The sequence below is a fragment of the Callorhinus ursinus genome, unplaced genomic scaffold (genome assembly GCF_003265705.2).
Source record: "Callorhinus ursinus isolate GAN/ISIS: 27379988/994484 unplaced genomic scaffold, GSC_fseal_2.0 scaffold54, whole genome shotgun sequence".
NCBI lineage: Eukaryota > Metazoa > Chordata > Mammalia > Carnivora > Otariidae > Callorhinus > Callorhinus ursinus.
Genome location: NW_027397116.1, coordinates 13,699,674 through 13,722,737, shown reverse-complemented (window position 1 = coordinate 13,722,737; position 23,064 = coordinate 13,699,674). Strand labels below are relative to the sequence as shown.

Here is a 23,064-nt window from a genome sequence, read left to right as displayed (position 1 = left end):
CTTTAATCACAACATAAAATGTTTTCTGCCTGGCTTTGGGTGCCCAATACAGTAAGCTGGACCTGCTGTTTACTCAGGGTGCCAATGTACAAAAAAGCAATTGGTGCTGGATTTTCTTCAGTGGAACAAGGAAAACAGTATCATTTTATATTTTAGATATTATGGTTCCGAAAACAAACTAGAATTGTGAGAGCTTTATGAATTTTTAAGTTTCAGTAACATTGAAGGTGTTACTCAGTGATAATAGTTTGTTCTGATTTATAATCAATGTGTAAATGAGATATGAAATTATGAAGGAACATTAAATGACATTAACTTGTTTTTAATATAGACTGTGGGAGGAAACAGTGTTTATGAAGAGACATTGTAAAAACCATTCATGCTAATCCATTGGTAAGAAGGCATTTTAAGGATTACTCCGAAAGCAATGGGATCATCTTGAATTTGACTTGGAAGTTAGTGTTTGAAAAAAGCAATGGAGAGAAGGTCTATAAACGGATTCACATATGTTATTTAATACAAAACAAATGCAGCATTCAAAATCAGTGAGAAAGGCATCTTTTTTCCCCTAAAATAATGTTGAGATGATAGACTAACATTTGGGGAAAATATAAACAGATAAAAATGTAAAAGTAAACATTTAATCATAAATGTAAGAAAAAATATGGCTTATTTTTTAAAGGTGGATTACTTTTTCAATTAAAAATGATTCTAAATTTAAAATCAATAAAAATGGACATATCTGATATTATAACCTAAAGATTCTTCATAATAAAAATAAACTAATAAAAAATATAAACAGGGTATATATGATCTTACCAAACTTAGAAACATTAGAACATATATAATAAGCATTCATCTATATGAAGAGCACTTTTTTGTTTTCAAATGAAATAAAGAATATTATGAAATAACAAATGTAAATATTGAAAAACAAATAATGAGATTTAAACCAATGTTAAATTGTAGATGTATTAAACTACAATAAAAAGATAATTTTTATAAGTAGTATTGAAAAATGTAAAATGATTGGGTGTTCAGAAAGGTGTGACAAAGTAGGACTCCTGGTGGGAAAACAATTCAAACAATGATCACAAACACTAATGATGGGTGTTTCTATGGTAATTAAAATATCACTTTGAGAAAGCTACACTAAAGAAAAACAAAACTGAATGGGAAGAAATCAGAGAGGGAGACAAACCATGAGAGACTCTGGACTCCAGGAAACAAACGGAGAGCTACAGAGGGGAGGGTGGTGTGGGAGGGGGTAACCAGGTAATGGGTATTATTAAGGAGGGCACGTGTTGTGATGAGCACTGGGTGTTATACACAACTAACAATGTACTATTTGTTGGCTAACAGAACATAATGGAAAAATAGAGGAATAACTGCCACAAAAAAAATTGATATTTACCATAAACTTTATGGGTTTTTTGGGTCACTTTTATATTGTATTTAATATTTATTATATAAATGTTAAAACTGCTTTTAGCATTCTTAAAAAAAAGAGAGAAAAACAAAACAAAACAGTCACTGGGCCAAGATTTATGTGAAATAGTTAAAATTTATTTTTTAATAAGTGATATTGACAAGTATGAAAATACCTAGGATAGTATTTAGATTAAACTTATAATAGTACATTTATATTTTCTAATAATGTGAAGTCACTAAAAAGGCTTCTTATCTATGATAACAGCTAGGAAGACACATAAATATACACAGGGCTAGGAAAAGCTGGTTATACTAAAAGGATGGACAGAAAAGAGATTAACAAGAATTATCTGTGGGTAATATGATTATAGGTGATTTTAAATTCAAATTTTACTTTTTATTTCATTTTTACAAGTTTATTTAAGTGGGCATATATAATTTGCATAGTTTCCATTATATTTTTACTTTTCATAATGTAATGCATTTGCAACTAAACAAAACAATTTAGAAGTCAGAATTTATCATCTACCTCTCCAGAGGTAACTCCTAGTCTACATTTTATATTATTTTTCTGATATTTCTGTTCATTTGCATACACACATTTTTGTCAAAGAATTATATATATGTATGTATGTATGTATATATATATATATATATATATACACACACACACACACAAGATTCTTTCAATAACTTATTTGTTGAGCACCTATTAGGTATTAGGCCTTAAAATGCATGAAGAAAAATTTGAATTGAAGAAAGTACAGAATAAAAGAAGAAAAAGTCCTCTCCTGTGTATCTTAAATCTCAGTGAACTAGAAACACACTAAAAAGGTAAAAATTACACATATAGCTTGCCAGGTAGAGTTAAGTGCTATTAAAAAAAAATAGCAAACAGATTCTTCCTCATGGTGGTTAAATTGACAGAAAAGGAAGTCCTCTCATTTCTCTTGAACCCTCTTTAATTAGATGGTTAAAGTCATCTTTGTTAAATTCAGAGCCAATATTTAGTTAGTTTACTTGATCCAATATTAACATTTGACATAGTTTTTCATTCCCTTTGTCAAAAGATGTGTGTGTGTACTCACGCATGCAGGTGCATATATATAAAGGCAGAGAGAGAGAGAGAGAGAGATGGGGCACTACATACTCTTCTTAACTCATCTCTTCTTAACTCATGGGCTGCCCCTTACCTTTCTTGTTTATGTTTTATCCTTATCTTTTTGGACTTCAAATGTTGGAATGGCTGCGTGATATATTTTTTCAGATGCATTGCTTTAAATTTCATCAATATACTGAAAATTTCCAAATTATATTTTCAGTCTGAAATCTAAAATCCCCTGAATTCTAGCCCGGATCTGCAGTTGCCTATTTGACATCAACATTTGGATATACAATAGGCATCTCAAAATTAACTTGTCCACATATATATCTTTACTAACCCAGACACCCACCCACAATATATTCATTCAACACCTTTCACTGTCTGATAAAATATATAAACACATATGTATTGTCCATTCTTAAAGAAATGACGGTAAACTTTGAAATTCTTATCAGGTCACATTACTCCTTTCCTCAGTACACTCCTTTCAATTGCAATAAAGACTAACTTTACACATCACTCACTTCCTTTTGACCTCATCTTTTATTACCTGAACTTTTTTATTCCAATTTGACTATGGTGAGATTCTTGATGCTCTTGAAATCCATCAAGCATACTTCAATCTTGGACATTTTCACTAGCCACTCTACAATCTGGAGTCACTCTTCCTCTAAATGACTACACAGGTAAAACCCACCCTTCTTTCATCTTTATCCTCAAAAATTACTTGACAGTGAAGCCTTGCCTTACCCCTGTATTTAAAATAGAGTGCTCATACAAGTACATGCACATGTATGCACACACACCTTCACACACACACACACACACACACACAATTCAATACTGCATACCTTAACCCTTCGGTTTGCTATTCTTTTCTATAGGACTCAGTACTATCCCAAATTCCGTGGATATTTAAATTTTCAGGTATAGATCATAAAGTAGGTATCTTTAAAGTATTTGAATTAAAAAATGTCAACCAAAAGATTACTCTCTGGAATAAACAAGAATATATAAATGGATATAAATGGAGCTTTTATAGATGAGAAAAAATACCTAATTGTTGATATCACACATTCAGTAAACAGTTAAACCAGGAGGTGGAATACAAATAAAAAGAGAATGAAGACAATAGAAGATACAGCTGAAGGAATTATAGAGTTTATTACAGAATGACATAGAAAAGGTCAGAGAAAATATTAGTGAGAGGAGATTGACTGAAATGGCCTCAGCATTCCCCTAGATGTAAAATTTAGACAAGTTCTTCCAGACTACAAGCCCTTGACTTACCATTTCTTAAATTATTTGCTTTAGAAAATTTGTAATTGCAAATTGTTTCTCTGCTCTTCTGCGTTGTAAACCTTCTCCCAGACCCTTGTCAGTTTTACACCTCAGAAATATCTTTCTCAAGGACCTGGGAGCCATAGCTTTAATGTAATCATCACCCTATCTCTGGGTCTCTGTGAGAGGGTAGGAGCCTAATGTCAAAAAGCATCAGTTAGAAGATACTGATGGCCTAATCACAATGACTAACCTCCCCCAAAACTTCTTCCATTAGCTCACCTGTGTTTAACAATCTTCCTGCCTTTTGTTTCGGTAGGATTGAGTTGAATCTCTCCCTCTATTGCAAGTTTTGGGCCCCATTGTAATAGTCTTTTTTTTTTCCCATTGTAATAGTCTTGAATAAAGTCTTCCTTGCTTGTTTAGCTCCTTCCAGTGCAATTTTTTTCTAACACGATATGTAAGCTACAATAAGAACCTCTGAAACATGTGTAGAGTCCCATTAAAAAAAGAATGAAATTCCTGAAATTTGAATCCTGAAGAGATAATGGATAAAACATTTCCTGATCAATTAAAACCACAAATTGACAGACTCAGGAAGCACACTTCCCAAGCACATTAAAAAAGGGGGGGGGGTATACTTTTATCTTTTTTTCAGATTATGTGTTTTCAAAATATTTATCACTGGAGATACTTGGTTTAGGCAAAAGTTAATATGAGTCTGTATCACAGGCATCATTTTTTCTAAAATGCCTTTCATAAAATTTATAGAGTTTTAAACAAATCTTTTTATGATAAAAATCTAGGTTTATGAATTACATCTTAATAAACAGAGTGGAAGTACATCTTAATAAACAGTAGATATTTCACTGGGTATTTACCCCAAAGATACAAATGTAGGCATCCGAAGGGGTATGTGCACCCCAATGTTTATAGCAGCAATGTCCACAATAGCCAAACTGTGGAAAAAGCCAAGATGTCCATCAACAGATGAATGGATAAAGAAGATGTGGTATATATACACAATGGAATATTATGCAGCCATCAAAAGGAATGAGATCTTGCCATTTGCAACGACATGGATGGAACTGGAGGGTGTTATGCTGAGTGAAATAAGTCAATCAGAGAAAGACATGTATCATATGGCCTCGCTGATCTGAGGAATTCTTAACCTCAGGAAACAAACTGAGGGTTGCTGGAGTGGTGGTGGGTGGGGGGGATGGGGTGGCTGTGTGATAGACATTGGGGAGGGTATGTGCTATGGTGAGCGCTGTGAATTGTGCAAGACTGTTGAATCACAGATCAGTACTTCTGAAACAAATAATGCAATATATGTTAAGAAAAAAAAAAAGAAGATAGCAGGAGGGGAAGATGAAGGGGAGTAAGTCGGAGGGGGAGATGAAGCATGAGAGATGATGGACTCTGAAAAACAAACTGGGGTTTCTAGAGGGGAGGGGGTTGGGGGGATGAGTTAGCCTGGTGATGGGTATTAAAGAGGGCACATTCAGCGTGGAGCACTGGGTGTTATGCACAAACAATGAATCATGGAACACTACATCAAAAACTAATGATGTATGGTGATTAACGTAACAATAAAAAATTTTAAAAAAAGGAAAAAAATAAACAGTAGATATTTCATTTTTTTATTCTTATAGTTTAATGAGATTTCCAAATAATTTTAATTTCCTTCTTGGAAAACATGATGAATATTTTGTTGCCAAATCATTACACTAACGTTTTTTTGAACTATACATCTTGATGATTTAACCATCCACTGTGCTGAGAACTGCTGTTAGAAACAAATGGCACCTGATCCTAGTGCTTCATAATCAACTGGAGTCACTCTGCTTAGTTTTCTGTTGAAAATGGTCACTTTCTATGTTATATTATTTGCAACATATTTCCTGTAAAACACTAAGCAACATCATTAACATTAAACTCTAATGTATCTTCTCAGATAAATTTTCCATTTTGATTTTGTTTTTCTGGCTTAATTGTACATATGACTATTACATATATTTTTGAAATCTGACAATATGCAGATTACAAATCATTTATATCATGTAGTAGTGAATATATATAACTTGCCATAATTTTAGAGACTGCTGTCTCTAAATTGGTATAATTAATTTATATTATTAATTATGCTTTTGTTATGTGATCAGTGTATGTACTAATTATATCATCTAGTTAAATATTTTAATTAATAGTGCAGTCAATATTTTTGAGACTATATGCATATAGTCTTGCATTTCAACACATTGAAAGTTAACATGGAATGAAAAGGTCTTGTGTCTTTTAAAAAATATATTGCTTAGAAGATATTAATGATACTCATGTTTCAGCCAATGTAATTTTATCTAATTACGTTCCTGGAAGTACTTTCACAATTGATTCTGGTGATAAAGCCAACAGCTAAGAGGACACAATGATCAAATTTGAGATAATGGTAATAATAATGATAACTCCCACTGAAGTATTTAAGAATTATCTTGTGCTGTTCATTCTAAAGCATCACACTCTATTTCCACACAGCCATACATTTTTGCAAATGTATTATATAATAGATTTATTTCATTTCCCTGGTGAAAGTGCAGTAGAGATTGGCATATAGACATATGAAGTACTTTGGTGTAAGCTTCAATAATTTTTCCATGATGTAAGTGAGAAAAAAATAGTGCCATAAAATAGAAATATTATCATGAAGAAAACAAAAGGCCAGAAACTGATCTGAAGCTCCTGCAAGAAATATATTAATACTTTATTATTTTAAATATATATATATGTGTGTGTGTATATATATATATTTTGGGGGGGCAATACAATATAATGCAAAAGATTCAAATAAAATTTTTCATGTGAGAACTGTTCAGTCGGTAAGAAAGGAACCTATGCAGAATGCATAAATACAGTATTCCTACTACATGTAAGGTGTTACTTGGTTAACAGAAAGGCAGCACCAGAAGAGAACTCCAGGACCAGAAAACCATGTGCATCTATCTAATTTGAGATAAATATAGGATTGGTCAAAAACCGGGTACCAATTTATTTATATGGGGGAAATGCATTTGAATAAGCATGGATTTGAAAGAGTTACTATAATTTTATTTCTAAATAGTTGGAACAGCTAATTAAAAAGAGACTTAACTGATTAATACTATTGAAGATAGGGGCCAGAGGACATAGCACTGATATGCTGATAAGTATTTGGAAACCAGCCCTCTGGTGGGAAGAATAGCCTTAATTTGTCACAGCTGCCATTTTCCATAATGTAAGTATTGCTGCCATGACCAATCAATCCCAAGATGCCAGTGTAATATACCTGAATATATCCAGTTCAAGCCAGGTCTAGCCTATCACCACATAGGACAATTAACATTTATATGTATGTGGAATAAAGTATTTTGAAAGAAAAAAAAAGAATCTGGAGTAAACCTGGAGATCAAAGAGAAAAGACTAAACAATGCTCAGTCTGTAGGCCCTCAAGGCAAGCTCTTATGTCTGGGGCTCCTGGAGGATATTTTTTATTGTATAGCATCATATTAGGGAGAATTTATATATTTTAAGTGAATTGACCATGTAAATTATTCATCTGTATAGATTTTGTACATTACATTACGTTCAGTATATTTTGTGTTACAATGAGGACACTATGAGAAAAGTGTATGAGAAAACTTCCAATAAACCGTAGCCAAAAACATTTATTCTGCAAATTACATTCAGATCAAACAAGGTCTAAGATGTTTTGCTAAAGAAACCTGTTAATAGAATTTATGGAATAATAATTTCTGTCTCACATTCCTTCTAATAAAGTCTAATATGTTTTAAAGGTCTGACCAGAAGACACTGAAATATTTAATAAAAATTATTTCATACATATAGCTATAGCTTCATGTAATAGTTAACACCATTTAAATATTTGTCCTGTAGGAAGAGGGTTCTCACCAGACACTGGAATCTGTTGGTGCCTCGATTTTGGACTTATCAGCCTCTCCAACTATGACAAATGTTTGTTGTTGAACCCAGCCACTCTGTGCTATCTTGCTATGCAGTCCAAGATGCCTAAGACATAGACTTAATTGCCATTATTTCATATGAAATAGTTGCCAACTTGGAAAGCCCAAGATAAGCCATGGGGAAATGATTAGAAATTATGCTAACACTTCATTTAAAAAATGTCATATAAAATAACCAGTATCCTTTCCTATATACAAAAAGTACTTATTTAAGAGCTATAGGGGGAAAAACACATTCATAATATTACAATACTAGCAAATAATAGCTAAACATATTGGTGGGGCACATACACACGCATCCACTTACTTAGTGATATTAAACATAAAATAAATTGAAACATGTACTGTAACTTATGTGGAAACCCTCACTATTATAAAAAATGTCAACTCCCCTAACCAGAAATAACCACAATAGTTAATAATAATGATGATAAGATGAAGTATATACTACACATTTACTGAGTCCCCAATAAGTTCTTATGGCTGAAACTGATAAACTGTCTCCCCACATTCCTTCTCCTTGCAACCTTACCCTCATATTAAATCAGGCAATGGCTACCTATATTTATGTCAATGTCTTGAACTTAGAATAAGAGCAGAGGTAATATATACAGCTTCAGACTCATTCCATAAAAGTTAAAACTTCTTGCATCGGCTAGAAAATGGCAAAAGAACTGCCAAAATGGAAGACACATATTGTATATACCAGAGTCCACTGCTCCTGGAGTGGTTCATCCATGCTTCAGGAGTGTTATATGTAAAAGAGAAACTCTATTCTCTTAGATAAGCCAATTATTGTGGAACTACATTATTGCACTAATATAGCTTGGACTTCTAGTTTTATTTATATTTTAAGAGGGAAGAAGTAATTGATTTAGATCAGAAAATAATCAGAACCATCAAGAGAGATGTCATTAAGAGTCCTACCATGTGACCACAGCTTATCCCTCTTACTATGACTTATCCATATATCAGTGGTTTCTCTTTATCCTTGATTTCCTCACGAGAAGTGGGGTTCCAGGTTCAGCTCCTCCAAAGGAGAATAATTTGTTCTTAATGTTGCTGTATCACTGCTAAGAGATTTCATATTTAAATGGGCTTACTTCTGATTGGCCCAAATTATTTAATTCCCCAAATTTAGCAAACAAAACTAAAAAAAATAAGTACATTTCCTGTTAAGTATTTGTGAAGGATTTAAATTTAGAAATGAAATCTTGTCATTATATGTGGAGCACAGGTAACACAGAATGAACACTTGCTGTCCTTTGCTAACTTCTGAAACAGTGATAATCACCAACTTTAAGAAATTCTGCTAGGCAATAGACAAGAAAAGAAAATACCAAGTGAGATAAATGCTGAAGATTACCCAGGTGTAAGGCATTTTAATTTATGTGTTATTCCACTGATAGTTACAGAATAAGATGACCTATTTTGTACCTGATAATTCCAGAGGTGGAAGAAAATGTGAATGGATCATGTTTTCCCCTACTATAGACAATAAGATACCATTTGTCTCTCTGTTCTCTAAAGCAAAAGATTCATTCAAAATGATCAGGTAATAGAGCAAATTCTTAAGATAAAGGTGACAAATATTTAAAATACACCCTTACTTATTCCTCTGAGAATTATTATAGCAACTACTCATAGATAATCCATACAAATATTGACTCTTACAGCAATAAAAAATGCTGACTGTATGTATGCATACTTACTGGTGTTTCATTAATAACAAAAAAAAGACCTACAAAAAGTAATAAATAAAGTTAAAAATTATCTCTCCTCTTTAAACTGACGTGGGAAACTTCCTAGGCTCGGTCTGCTTAAAATTCCTACTGGAAACCTTTCATTGTCATCCCATAATTCTTAGCTTTGGTGTAAATGATGGACTTTTTTTATCCTTTTATATTAAAAGGAGTAGAAAAGATGTATTCTGCTCTCTTGATAGTAAAACAACATGCAAAATATATTTAATAACTCTTGCGTGGAGCATCACTTCAAACATCATGCTCAATAAAAAAAAGCAAGCAGGACTATTTGAATTGAAATGAATGTAGACACAGGAGGAGTTTCCTGAGTCGCAATAAAATTGAGTAAGTGTATGTGTCATAACTGCTTAGAATCTGTGACATTCTTTCATACATTTAGCTGTTGCTTCATTTAGTAGTTCACACCATTTAAATATTTGTTCCACAGATTATTTAATTTAGTTATGATCATTCTCTCAGATATAAATTAAAATATAGCAGTCTGCTATCTAACACATATTAATGTTAAGTTGTCCTTTTGGTTATGGAAGGAATGTTGAAATGTGTGCATTTTTCTAACATCTTTGGCATGGTTTTATTCTCTTTTGAAGACAGTGTTTTCCAAATTTAAAAACTTTCAATATTAATTTTTGGGCTAAGCAATGTGTTATTTAAAATGGATTTAAAATATTCATCATTTCACTCAGATGATAATGGCTTCTTTCCTTATAATTTTGATGATAGGGAAAAGCTGTATGTTTCACTTTAGACAAAGATCCTAACATTTAATACAAAATAAATTAAATTTAAATGAAACATACAAATTTTAAAATCAATCTCAGCAAAATACTCTTTTCATTTACCTCTTGCATTTTTGAAAAAAAAATATTTGAAGTAACTTCCATTGTATCTATAATAATGAAAGCTTTTTACTTATACTTGTAAAATGTTAAATTTTCCTAGTAAAATTTCCCTTACTAGGAGATCAAAATTTCATACCAGTGTGGCCTACTGCTCACAATCTCTCCTTTTGGGGTGAGGATTTGGCCACATCTGTTAAGAAAGCTCCCTTGTCCATTCTCTTTTTTTTCCCCCTCTTTTGTAATACCCACCTGACTCCTTTTGCTTTTGCAGAATATTGTATCTGCATGCCAGGAGCCACTACCTGTAACATACCAGGATTTTTTTTGGAGTGCTTTACTGATTTTGAGAATTTGGAAGATTGCTTCCCCAGAGTCCCATCCCAGGCACATTGTCCTCTTTGGTTTTAGGCCTCTGCAGGTTAAATTTTTTTAACATTATCATCATTATTTTTCTTTTCCTTAACAAGGACAGTTTTACCTAACTTGTGTTGCATTCTAATGCTAGTAACCTACCTATTTTTTTCACTTTAAATTTTTTATTGTTATGTTAATCACCATGCATTACATCTTTAGTTTTTGATGTAGTGTTCCATGATTCATTGTGCATAACACCCAGTGCTCCACGCAGAACGTGCCCTCTTTAATACCCATCACCAGGCTAACCCATCCCCCCACCCCCCTCCCCTCTAGAACCCTCAGTTTGTTTTTCAGAGTCCATCATCTCTCATGGTTCATCTCCCTGTCCGACTTACTCCCCTTCATTCTTCCCCTCCTGCTATCTTCTTCTTCGTTTTTTTTTTCTTAACATATATTGCATTATTTGTTTCAGAGGTACAGATCTGTGATTCAACAGTCTTGTACAATTCACAGTGCTCACCATAACACATACCCTCCCCACTGTCTATCACCCAGCCACCCCATCCCTCCCACCCACCCCCACTCCAACAACCCTCGGTTTGTTTCCTAAGATTAAGAATTCCTCATATCAGTGAGGTCATATGATACATGTCTTTCTCTGATTGACTTATTTCACTCAGCATAACACCCTCCAGTTCCATCCACGTCATTGCAAATGGCAAGATCTCATTCCTTTTGATGGCTGCATAATATTCCATTGTGTATATATACCACATCTTCTTTATCCATATGATCCAGCAATTGCACTACTGGGTATTTACCACAAAAATACAAATGTAGGGATCCAAAGGGGTACATGCACCCCAATGTTTATAGCAGCAATGTCCACAGTAACCTACCTATTTTTAAACTGATAAGAACAGATACTACACTTGATCTTAGCCAAAAGGCTGAGAGGCGATTAACCTACCTATTTTTAAAGGCAATATTTCACATATGAAGCCTTTTTTTTAGCTCTCAATAAATATCACTACTAATCTTTTACCACAGAACCATTTGAAATGATCTTGCCCACAGAGACATCAGTTTCTGCCACTCTGCCTAAATTTTGGTTTCCTTGACAGCAGATGGGTCTTTTCTGCATTCTTATCATCCACTCTCTTTATGACATTTCAAAAAGAGCAGATACTTAACAAATATTTATTGAATTGAACAGCAGCATAATTAAATATTTTTAATTTAGTGGGTTATTGTTTTTCCTTCCCCAGTAAAATATAAGCAACAGGAGAGCAAATTTCTTCTCTCTCTGTTACACAAGCCTTAGGGATTGAACTTGACATATATTATTCACTTAAGAAATAGTTACATAAATTAATAAAGATAAATTTAATATTTGAAGCAACTTCACCAGTTACCTTGAGATTTTCATGTATTTAGTTTTAAATAAGGGACATGCTAGATCACAAAATTTCAGAGAAGGAAGATATATATAGTGGAAAGGGGCTATTTAAATTGTAACCAAGCACAAATTAATTTAGTTGCACTGGTGCATAGATTATACCTGAGGAATTTGTCCTTATGAGATTATTTGTCAATGTTAAATAAAATTATATCTGTCAAAGTTTAGCTAATGAGAGATCTAGACCAGAATCCTGGTTACCTAATTGCTCCTTATTTCCTCTCCTCATGAAGTCGAATTCTGTAATGTGTGTGCATGTTATCTATATGTGTGTTTAATTCTGTATTTTTCACTGAACATCAATGAGTATGGGATAATTACTTGTCATGTGTTTTGTACACAGATACCTTGATAATTTATAATTGGTGGTCTTTTCCACCTTTAGGGCTAATGATTATGCCCTTAAAATGTATCAATATTTTTGTAATTTTTGTTTTTCTAGGGATATGAGTGATGTGAAATTTCTTAGAACATGGGGCCTAATAAACATCCATTTATGCCTCAGTGGTTTAATTTTTATTTGTACAGAAACATGAAGTTGGTAGTTGAAGAAATTTGATAAAAAAAACCTTTAAAAGGCATATTTATAAATTAAGAGTTTAGATATGAAATAAAGAGGCAATGATCTAATGGTTATTTTATGAAGCCTTTCAAGAACAATGATATTCTTCTCAATTAGTTCCTCAATTAAAACAACAAAAAAATTAACCCCTCAAATATCTATTACAATACAACGTAACTTCAGTAGCCCCAAATATGTCTTATACATTTAGAGATTTTTCAGTCTTCAAAAGAGATGCTATGCTGAATTTTTGGGGAAAGTGGAATTATATATTAAATGTTCTCATTATTCATTCTTTGTCTAGAATATATAATATTGAATACTTCCTTATATTTAGAATTATTTTATCTGAATTAAATTTTGGTTTAAAATGTGAAGAAACATGAAACAAAATAGTCCAGAATTGTAATCATGACCAAATATGCAAATGAGAAAGAGCATAATCCTACCATAAACATATACAAAAATCATATCTATAGTTCTCTTTTATTCCTTTAAACTTATTGGCACCTAGTATATCTCATTTAAGACTCCACATTGCATTTCAAGTAACTTCAAAAGGACAATGAAGACATCCCAGGAGACCAATGAGTTGTTTCCAAGAGTGTTTCTGATGACCACATAAATCTGCACAGCAGCTCCAAGCGTTCTGTTTTATTCTCAGAATTTACTAAAGGAACTGGAGTTTATCAAGCAAATTAAACAAAGCTCATCTTAAAAAAATAAAATAAATAAATACATATATTAGGCGATATTGAAAGAAAAATCCTGTGAGACCATTTATTGTTTTGTTCTTTGTTGTTTGTTTTGTTTTCCTTGAAGCATACAAGATAAATTGTCTTTTATTCTGTAATATTCACCAGTTACTACATTGGGAATAATTAGTAGAAACTATTATCTTCTGAATTAATTAATGCAAAAAGTGCTACAATGTGCTGTAAAGCACTTATAAATCCTTGCATACATTTAAATTTTGCAAATGCTCTCTAAAGGATACATTTTTACATGATTCATATTCCCCTAAAATATATAAAGTATTTAACAATAGTTTAATGGCATTAAAATGCTAATTAATGATACTTAACAGAAATCAAGGGCTTTCACATGATGGGCTCAAAGTGGTAGGAAAAATCGGTACTTTATTAGAGCATTACAACTCTTATTTTTTTTAAGATTTGTTTATTTATTTATTTGAGAGAGAGAATGAGAAAGAGAGAGAACATGAGAGGGGGGAGGGTCAGAGGAAGAAGCAGACTCCCCGCTGAGCGGGGAGCCTGATGTGGGACTCGATCCCGGGACTCCAGGATCATGACCTGAGCCGAAGGCATCACTTAACTAACTGAGCCACCCAGGCGCCCTACAACTCTACTTTAAAATTGTGCCCCTATATGCTTTAACAAATATTTTTTAAAGATAGCTTAGGGTATGGAGAGAGGAAAGATCGTGGAGGAGTGGGGGACCCTATTTCAGCTGGTCCCCGGAATTGAGCTGGATATCTATCAGACCACTCTGAGCACCCACAAAACCAGAAGATGTAAGAAGATCTGGATCTCTACAAACAGAATATCACAGGTGGTTGGTTTTGAGGTACGAAGCAGGGAGCCATGATTCTGCAGGCAGATATTGGAGGATAAACAGCAGCGGGAGAGTGCCTGGCCGTGGGGATCCTACACCGCCAGTGAGCAACAGCCTCAGGCGCTGGGGACGGGGCACAGACTTGCAGACCAGTAGCAGCAGGGAAAGGATTTTAGGGCAGCCCCCGGGGCTGAAACCAGGAGCGGTGGGGTTGCATGTGCAAACTGGGGTCGGCTGGTGGCTTTAGAATCACAAAGGGCAGAGATGTGCTCCCACCTGGAAGCAGGACAGGGGGCACTGTGGAGGGGCACACAACCAAGGCCAGTGTAGTTTATAGCAGCACGGACAGAAACGGAGACGGTGTGGCCTGGAGAGCTCACTGAAGAACAGATTGTGGTCTCTCTGCTCTGAGGCAGAGGGTTGGAAATGGTCCCTTCTGCTCTGACTCCAGGAAGAGATGCAGAAAGCCACCAGAGAACACACAAGCCCCTAAAACTGATTCCTGCTGAGCCCAGCCCCCGCCACAGGGGGGCAGGGCAACTCAGCCCAAACAGGGTTGCCTGAGTAACAGCGCGGCAGGCCCCTCCCGCAGAAGACAGATTGGGAAAACAAGAGGCCAGCAACTCTAAGGTCCAAGAAAACGGGTGCATCTTGCTTAGGTTCTGGTCAATAATTTGGACTCCATACATTCCCTCAAACACCCATCAACAGAATGACTAAGAGGAGGAACCCCCAAAATAGAAAAGACTTAGAGATCATGACTTATGCTGCAGATTTACAAATGGATGCAGATATAACCAAGATGTCAGAGATGGAATTCAGGCTAGCAATTGTGAAGACAATGGCTAGAATGGAGAAATCAAGTAATGGCAATATAAAGTCTCTAAGGGCAGAAATGAAAGCTGAACTGGCAGAACTTAGAAATGCTATCAATGAGATCCAATCCAATCTAGATAATCTAACAGCTAGGGTAACTGAGGCAGAAGGATGAATAAGCAACCTGGAAGACAATATAATCGATAAAAAGGGAAAAGAGGAGGCCAGGGAAAAACAACTCAGGATCCATGAAAATAGAATCAGAGAAATAAGTGACACCATGAAGCATTCCAATGTCAGAATAATTGGAATCCCGGAGGGAGTGGAGAGAGAGGACTAGAAGATGTATTTGAGCAAATCATAGCTGAGAACTTCCCTAATCTGGGGAATGAAACAAACATTTGCATCCTAGAGGCAGAGAGGACCACTCCCAAGATCATGGAAAACAGGCCAACACCCCAGCATGTAATAGTAAAACTTGCAAATCTTAGAACCAAGGAAACCATCTTAAGGGCAGTTAAGGGGAAGATATTCCTTACGTACAGAGGGAGGAACATCACAATAACATCAGACCTATCCACAGAGACCTGGCAGGCCAGAAAGGCCTGGCAAGACATATTCAGGGTACTAAATGAAAAGAACATGCAGCGAAGAATACTTTATCAGGCAAGGCTGTCATTTAGAATGGATGGAGAGATGCAGAGCTTCCACGACCGGCAGAAACTGAAAGAATATGTGACCACTAAGCCGGCCCTGCAAGAAATACTGAGGGGGTATCTATAAAAGGAGAAAGACCCCAAGAGTGATCTACAACAGAAATTTACAGGGACAATCTATAAAAACAACGTCTTCACAGGCAACATGATGACAATTAATTCATATCTTTCAATAATCACTCTCAACGTGAATGGCCTAAATAAAATGGCACAGGGTTGCAGATTGGATAAAAAGTCAGGACCCATCCATATGCTGCCTACAAGAGACTCATTTTGAACCTAAAGATGCATCCAGACTGAAAGTGAAGGGATGGAGATCCATCTTCCATGCCGGCAGACCTCAAAAGAAAGCTGGGGTAGCAATTCTTATATCAGACAAATTAGATTTTAAACTAAAGTCTGTAATTAGAGACACAGAAGGACACTATATCATTCTTAAAGGGTCTATCCAACAAGAAGATCTAACAATTGTAAATATCTATGCCCCCAACATGGGAGCAGCCATCTACATAAGCCAACTGTTAACCAAAATAAAGAATCATATTGATAACAATAGGTTAATTGTAGGAGACCTCAATACTCCACTCTCAGCAATGGACAGATCATCTAAGCAGAAAATCAACAAGGAAACAAGAGCTTTGAATGACACACTGGACCAGATGGACCTCATAGATATATACAGAACATTCCACCCTAAAACAATAGAATACTCATTCTCTCGAGGGCACATGGAACTTTCTCCAGAATAGACCACATACTGGGTCACAAATCAGGTCTCAACCAATACCAAAAGATTAAGATTATTCCCTGCATATTCTCAGACCACAATGCTTTAAAACTGGACCTCAATCACAAGAAAAAATTTAGCAGAAATTCAAACACTTGGAAGCTAAAGACCACTCTGCTCAAGAATGTTTGGGTCAACCTGGAAATCAAAGAGGAACTTAAACAATTCATGGAAATCAATGAGAATGAAAACACATCGGTCCAAAACTTATGATATACTGCAAAGGCGGTCCTAAGGGGGAAATACATAGCCATCCAAGCCTCACTCAAAAAAATAGAAAAATCCTGAATTCACCAACTACCTCTACACCTTAAAGAACTAGAGTAAAAGCAACAAACGATGCCTAAGCCACGCATTAGAAGAGAAATAATTAAAATTAGAGCAGAAATCAATGAATTAGAAACCAGAAACACAGTAGATCAGATCAATGAAACTAGAGGTTCATTCTTTGAAAGAATTAATAAGATCAATAAACCACTGGCCAGACTTATCCAAAAGAAAAGAGAAAGGACCCAAATTAATAAAATTATGAATGAAAGGGGAGAGATCACGACTAACACCAAGGAAATAGAAACAATTATTAGAAATTATTATCAACAACTATATGCCAATAAACTGAACAATCTGGATGAAATGGAGGCCTTCCTGGAAACCTATAAGCTGCCAAGACTGAAACAGGAAGAAACTGACAACCTGCATAGGCCAATAACCAGTAACGAGATTGAAGTAGTCATCAAAAACCTCCCCAAAAAAACAAGAGTCCAGGGCCTGATGGATTCCCTGGGGAATTCTACCAAACATTCAAAGAAGAAATAATACCTATTCTACTGAAGCTGTTTCAAAAAACAAAAACAGAAGAAAAACTTCCAAACTCATTCTATGAGGCCAGCATTACCTTAATCCCCAAACCAGGCACAGACCCCATCAAAAAGGAAAATTTCAGACCAATATCCCTGATGAATATGGATTCCAAAATCCTCAACAAAATCCTAGCTAATAGGATCCAATAATACATTAAAAGGATCATCCACCATGACCAAGTGGGATTTATCCCTGGGATGCAAGGGTGGTTCAACATTCGCGAATTGATCAATGTGATAGAACACATTAATAAGAGGAGGGAGAAGAACCATATGGTCCTCTCAATTGATGCAGAAAAAGCATTTGACAAAATACAACATCCTTTCCTGATTAAGACTCTTCAGAGTATAGAGATAGAGGGAATATTCCTCAAATTCATAAAATCCATCTATGAAAAACAATATAACTACATAGAAGGTTAGATAATATTTGTCCTATTTTATCTATGATGAACCCAAGGTCAGAGTCATTAAGTTTCTTACTTTACATTATGTAACTGGTGAACAATTTAAATAATTTCTTCTTACTCTAAGTTATTATATATATTACAACTACTTTCCTCCTTAATACCAACAGTATATATGTCTGATTAATGATGTCATTCTTGTTGATGAATATGTGTTATTATGGAGGGTTAATTTCATATTCAGCTTCATCTTTAATGGTTTTTTTGAAAAGTTTAATTTTTATAAAAATAAATGAGCATAATTAAGAGGAAAAACTGCTGACCCAATTATCATTTAAATAACTGTAAACACAGAAGACCAAGAGAAAAATGACAGATGGCAAAAATTTTGCATGTTATTTGTAATGTTATTTTGTTGTCATATTGTAAGAAATTCTCTTTCAAGCACATCATATTTTATCAAAACAAAGTGGAAACTAAATATTAGAAGTATCAGGAGAAAGCTTGTTTTGGTAACAGGATAATAACACTTTTCTATCCCATGTTTTCCTAAAGCTTTCAGTAAAATATAAAAGTCTAGCGATTTTTATTTTATTCATCATCTCTTAACTCTTCCCAAGTTACCATTTTTTTTTAAATTTTATTATGTTATGTTAGTCACCATATGATATATCATTAGTTTTTGATGTGGTGATCTACGATCCATTGTTTTCGTATAACACCCAGTGCTCCATGCAGTACGTGCCCTCCTTAACACCCATCACCGGGCTAAGCAATTCCCCCCTCCCCTCTAAAACCCTGTTTGTCTCTCAGAGTCCATAGTCTCTCATGGTTCATCTCTCCCTCCAATCCCCCCCCCCATTTTTCCCTTCCTTCTCCTAATGTCCTGTTATTTGATTTGAGACATACAAGAATGATCTCAAATAATTCAACAGATAAGTTGCATTTTGTGTATAAGTTTACTTACTATGTTTTATTTTTAAAGTCTTTTGGAGACTGTCCGGAGTTAAAATGTTCCCTAGATATGATATTTATCAGATGCTAAATTTTAGACAAAATGCTCATTTTTCATAAATGACCTACTTCTTCGAGAATGGTGATAATTTGTATTTCTTTAGTTGACCATAGGATAAAGACAAAATTAGTTCACTGTCAGTCAAAATCTTACAAAATTTAGTCTCAATGAGAATTTCCTACTACAATCCAATGAAAATAATTTGCTTCTGCCAGGCCAATTTCTATACTAAATTTCTAACATATTCTACTCATTCTCTTTAATATAAATTATGTAAAATTATTTCAAATAATTTCTTAAGTTCTTTACCTTGAATCAGATTTTAAATTCATAGAGTATAAATAGGATAAATAATATCTTAGCCATTTTCAGCTATGCATAATATAAATTAAGTGAATTTATGTGTTGAACGCACTATTAGTTACCATTTTTTTCTAAACTCTAAAATTAAAATTTTAAGTATCATACAAAATTTCCATAAAAATTATTAATATATTGGGGTGCGATGTTATCATATAATCCCAAGCATCAGTAGATTCTAGAAATAGTTCCATGTCTCTCCAGTCACTTCTTGCTCATTTTCTCCATGGTAACTGTCAAAACATCCCTTTCTTAAAAACTCTTTTCATTTACTCATGTTCCCCCCCCCATTTCACAGGGAAAATAGATGCCTTGGGTACCTGTAACTTCCTTTCACTAACCTATTACTAAAGACATCTTCCTAAATTGAAAATAATCAAGTAATAACCTTGATTAAAAATGCTTCAATTGTGTCTTATTGTGGTTACAGGTTTGTCACACATGCTGTAGATGGGATCATACAAAACATGATCTTGCTTGTCTTTATTATAGAATCTGCATCATTAAACATTAGGATTCCCAGTCTCCTTTGCAGGTAAAATAGCAAAGTTAACACTGTTCCACCCATGAGAGATAGGGAAACCTGTGGGAAGGAAAAATGCTTTCTCTGTTTGAGATAAAGATAAAAAAAAAAAAATGAAAGAAAGATGCAGATGTTTAGTTAGAGGAGCACGTTTTCAGCCCAACTCCCAAATAATAGTGTTAAAATGTGTTTATAATATTAATAAATATGAGATACAGGGTTTTAAATTCTTCCTGGCATTGTGCTAATATATTTATAGGCTATATCACACTCACAAAAAGTCATGGATGGTAGGGTTATTATTATTATAATTTTACACGTGAGAAAACATATTTGAAATGAAATTAGTAACTGGTTCAGTCACACAGTTAATAGGTAACAAACTTGGTGGCATATTCAGAACAATATGCCTCCTAAACTTACATACTTAGCTATTACTCATCATTACTATGGTTTACTAGTCCTTTTATGGCTTGTCCCTTCTTAACCTCCTCAGTAATACAACCTATGCTACCTTTTCTTTGGGCTTTTGCAGATAATTATTCTTTCTCACATCTTCTCTTTCCATCTGGTGACTATCCTGCTATGTCTGTAATTGCCTTATAACTTAATTTGCTTAGTGTCTTTGCTTTGTATTCTCATATACTCTAGCACTTCTCTTACCATTGTACTTATTATTGAAAAAGTATTTTATGTCAAACTTAAGAAGTTGCCTCTGACATCAGAACATAAGCACTTTATCACCTTCATTGTTGTATATTAAATACTTCGCCCATATGAGTGAAGAAAGAGACATAGGCTTCCCCAAAGGGAAGAAAATTGCAATCAGAAAATTGGACGTTTAGTACTCAACTGAGGTAGTAACAATATGTTAATTCATTTTCTCACATATGAATAGATTACATAGATTGGCTCAAAATTTTCTATTTACTTTCCAATGTGCTGTATTGATGGGAATGTTTAATTGAAACATAATAATAAAAGTAGTTTAACATTTAACAGTGTCACACTATATGAGATAAAATATATTTTAATATACTGGTATGCAAAGCAAACCAATGGGATGAATCTAGAATGTCTTTCACAAAAATTATATAGGGTGTGTATGTATATTTACACACATATTTGTGTATATATATATATATAGTGTCTATATATACGTAGATATAAGCGCCTTTGGCTGTGTTTCTGTGTGTAGCATTATATGTAACAGTTTTGTGAAACATGAACTACATAAAGTAAATTGCATGAATCTTTAATATATGTAAATATAAAGACAAAAGTAAAAGACAAAAAGTTTAAAGCTGGAAATACAAGTAAAACCTTTCTTATAATACCTCATAAAAGCAAACAGAAAGTCTAAATAAAATGGATGGATCAGAGCTTTAAAAAACTTAACTTTTTCAAAATTAAAAATGTTCTATTCCATCTTTTTATACTTTTCATTTAAACATTAATTAACATGAAGCAAAGTTGTTCCATGTCCCCTAGGGACACAAGGTTAAATTGGATTTTACCATCCAAATAACTATTTTTTAATGAAATGAGTAAAAGTAAAAGTAATAAAGTATTTTTGCATGCAAAAATTGATCCATATATTAAGCAGATTAAAAATTAAGTGGGTCATATAAAAACATTTTTATGCAAAGGGTTAGAGTATTTTGACAGATGTTAAAATTATGTTAATTGTAAAATTAGGATTTCAGTTAGCTAAAAAATCTTACATCTTTACAGTTTAATAATTATACCAGTATCACACGTGTTGCTTGAAATATGTCACCTATAAAATGTTATTAGCACTAAGAACTTCTACTTTATGAAATTCAGGAGTTGGTATGTGATTTAGGTGCATCCCATGCTTTATGAAAACAGTGCACACCTCAGAAAGGTATTAGAAGTTGTCTTAGTGTACTTTTGTTTAATGCTCCCTATCCTCATGGTAATTAGGAAAGTCATCATTTTCTATCTATAATATGAGACTTAAAGTTTATTGACAGACACGTTGACAACTAACAGAGGGGAAAAAGCTGAATAGGAAAAATGATACAGTTTTGAATGTTAATACATATAACTATCATTCTGATCATGCTGAAGTGATCTGAGGATTTCCGCAGTGGTTCATTTAATACTCTACTAATCAATTATATTATAATGTCAAGAAGTTACTTTTCAGTGCCAAGTAACTCTTAGTGACAGAATCTGAGGATTTAATAGTATTTTCTTACCCATAGCATAGAAAACACAATAGAATTCTGACCTATGATTTCTTAGTTATCATTTATTACCTACCTAAGAAATTTGGGCCATATAGTCCAACCCTAGCAAACTCCCTAAATTTGTCGAGATTGGCACTGAGACTGCTATTCTGGAAAACTATGAAAAGTCCAATAATGGAGAGTGAAACTTGGGCTTTACCTCATACCTACAGAAATTACAAAGTGGCTACAAACTGTCATTTACATAGAAACACTGTTAGTTGGATTGTATACTGAGTAAGGGATAATACTTATGTTTCACCTTTATTCCTACAATCCCAGCCTGTAGCCCTTTACAGAACTAACTTGTATTTTATTCTCCTTAGGCCACTCATAACAAAGATTCTAAGCTATTTCTGTTGGGACATATGCTCTATCTGTATGCTCTCAAGGAGAAAGCAACCCAGATGGCTCAACTTAATTTTCCTGGTTTGCATTTTTTTTTAATCTCAAGTTATAAATAGGCTCTCATTGATCATTTTATGAGACATATTTGGATGATCACAGGATTGACATTGTCTTCTCTTCCCTTATCCTGTGCTAGGCCATGTCTCTATGAAGGCCCAATGGCATTTCTCTCTCTTTCTGTCTTTCTTTGTTATTTTAATAATGGTCTCCAATGATTCAATATGTTCTATAGATATATTTGTTTCTCTAACAGTATGTTTTGTTTTGTTATATTTCAGACACCATTTTAAAGAATGGGATTTCAATCTAGGCTTTCAGATTTACTTTAAAACAATGAGAGGGGCACCTGGGTGGTTAATCAGCGAAGCGTCTGCCTTCAGCTCAGGTCATGATTCCAGGGTCCTGGGATTGAGCCCTGCATCGGGCTCCCTGCTCAGCCGGGAGTCTGCTTGTCTCTCTCCCTCTGCTCCTTCCCCTGTTCATGCTCACTCTCTCTCTCAAAAAAAAATAAATAAAATATTTT

At 34.1% G+C, this 23,064-nt stretch overlaps 1 pseudogene; it reads right to left on the bottom strand.

Moving 5' to 3' along the window:
• Window positions 1-11,585: 11,585 nt before the first annotated feature.
• On the bottom strand, window positions 11,586-11,760 carry LOC112839334 (U2 spliceosomal RNA; annotated as a pseudogene).
• Between the last annotated feature and the right edge of the window lie 11,304 nt (window positions 11,761-23,064).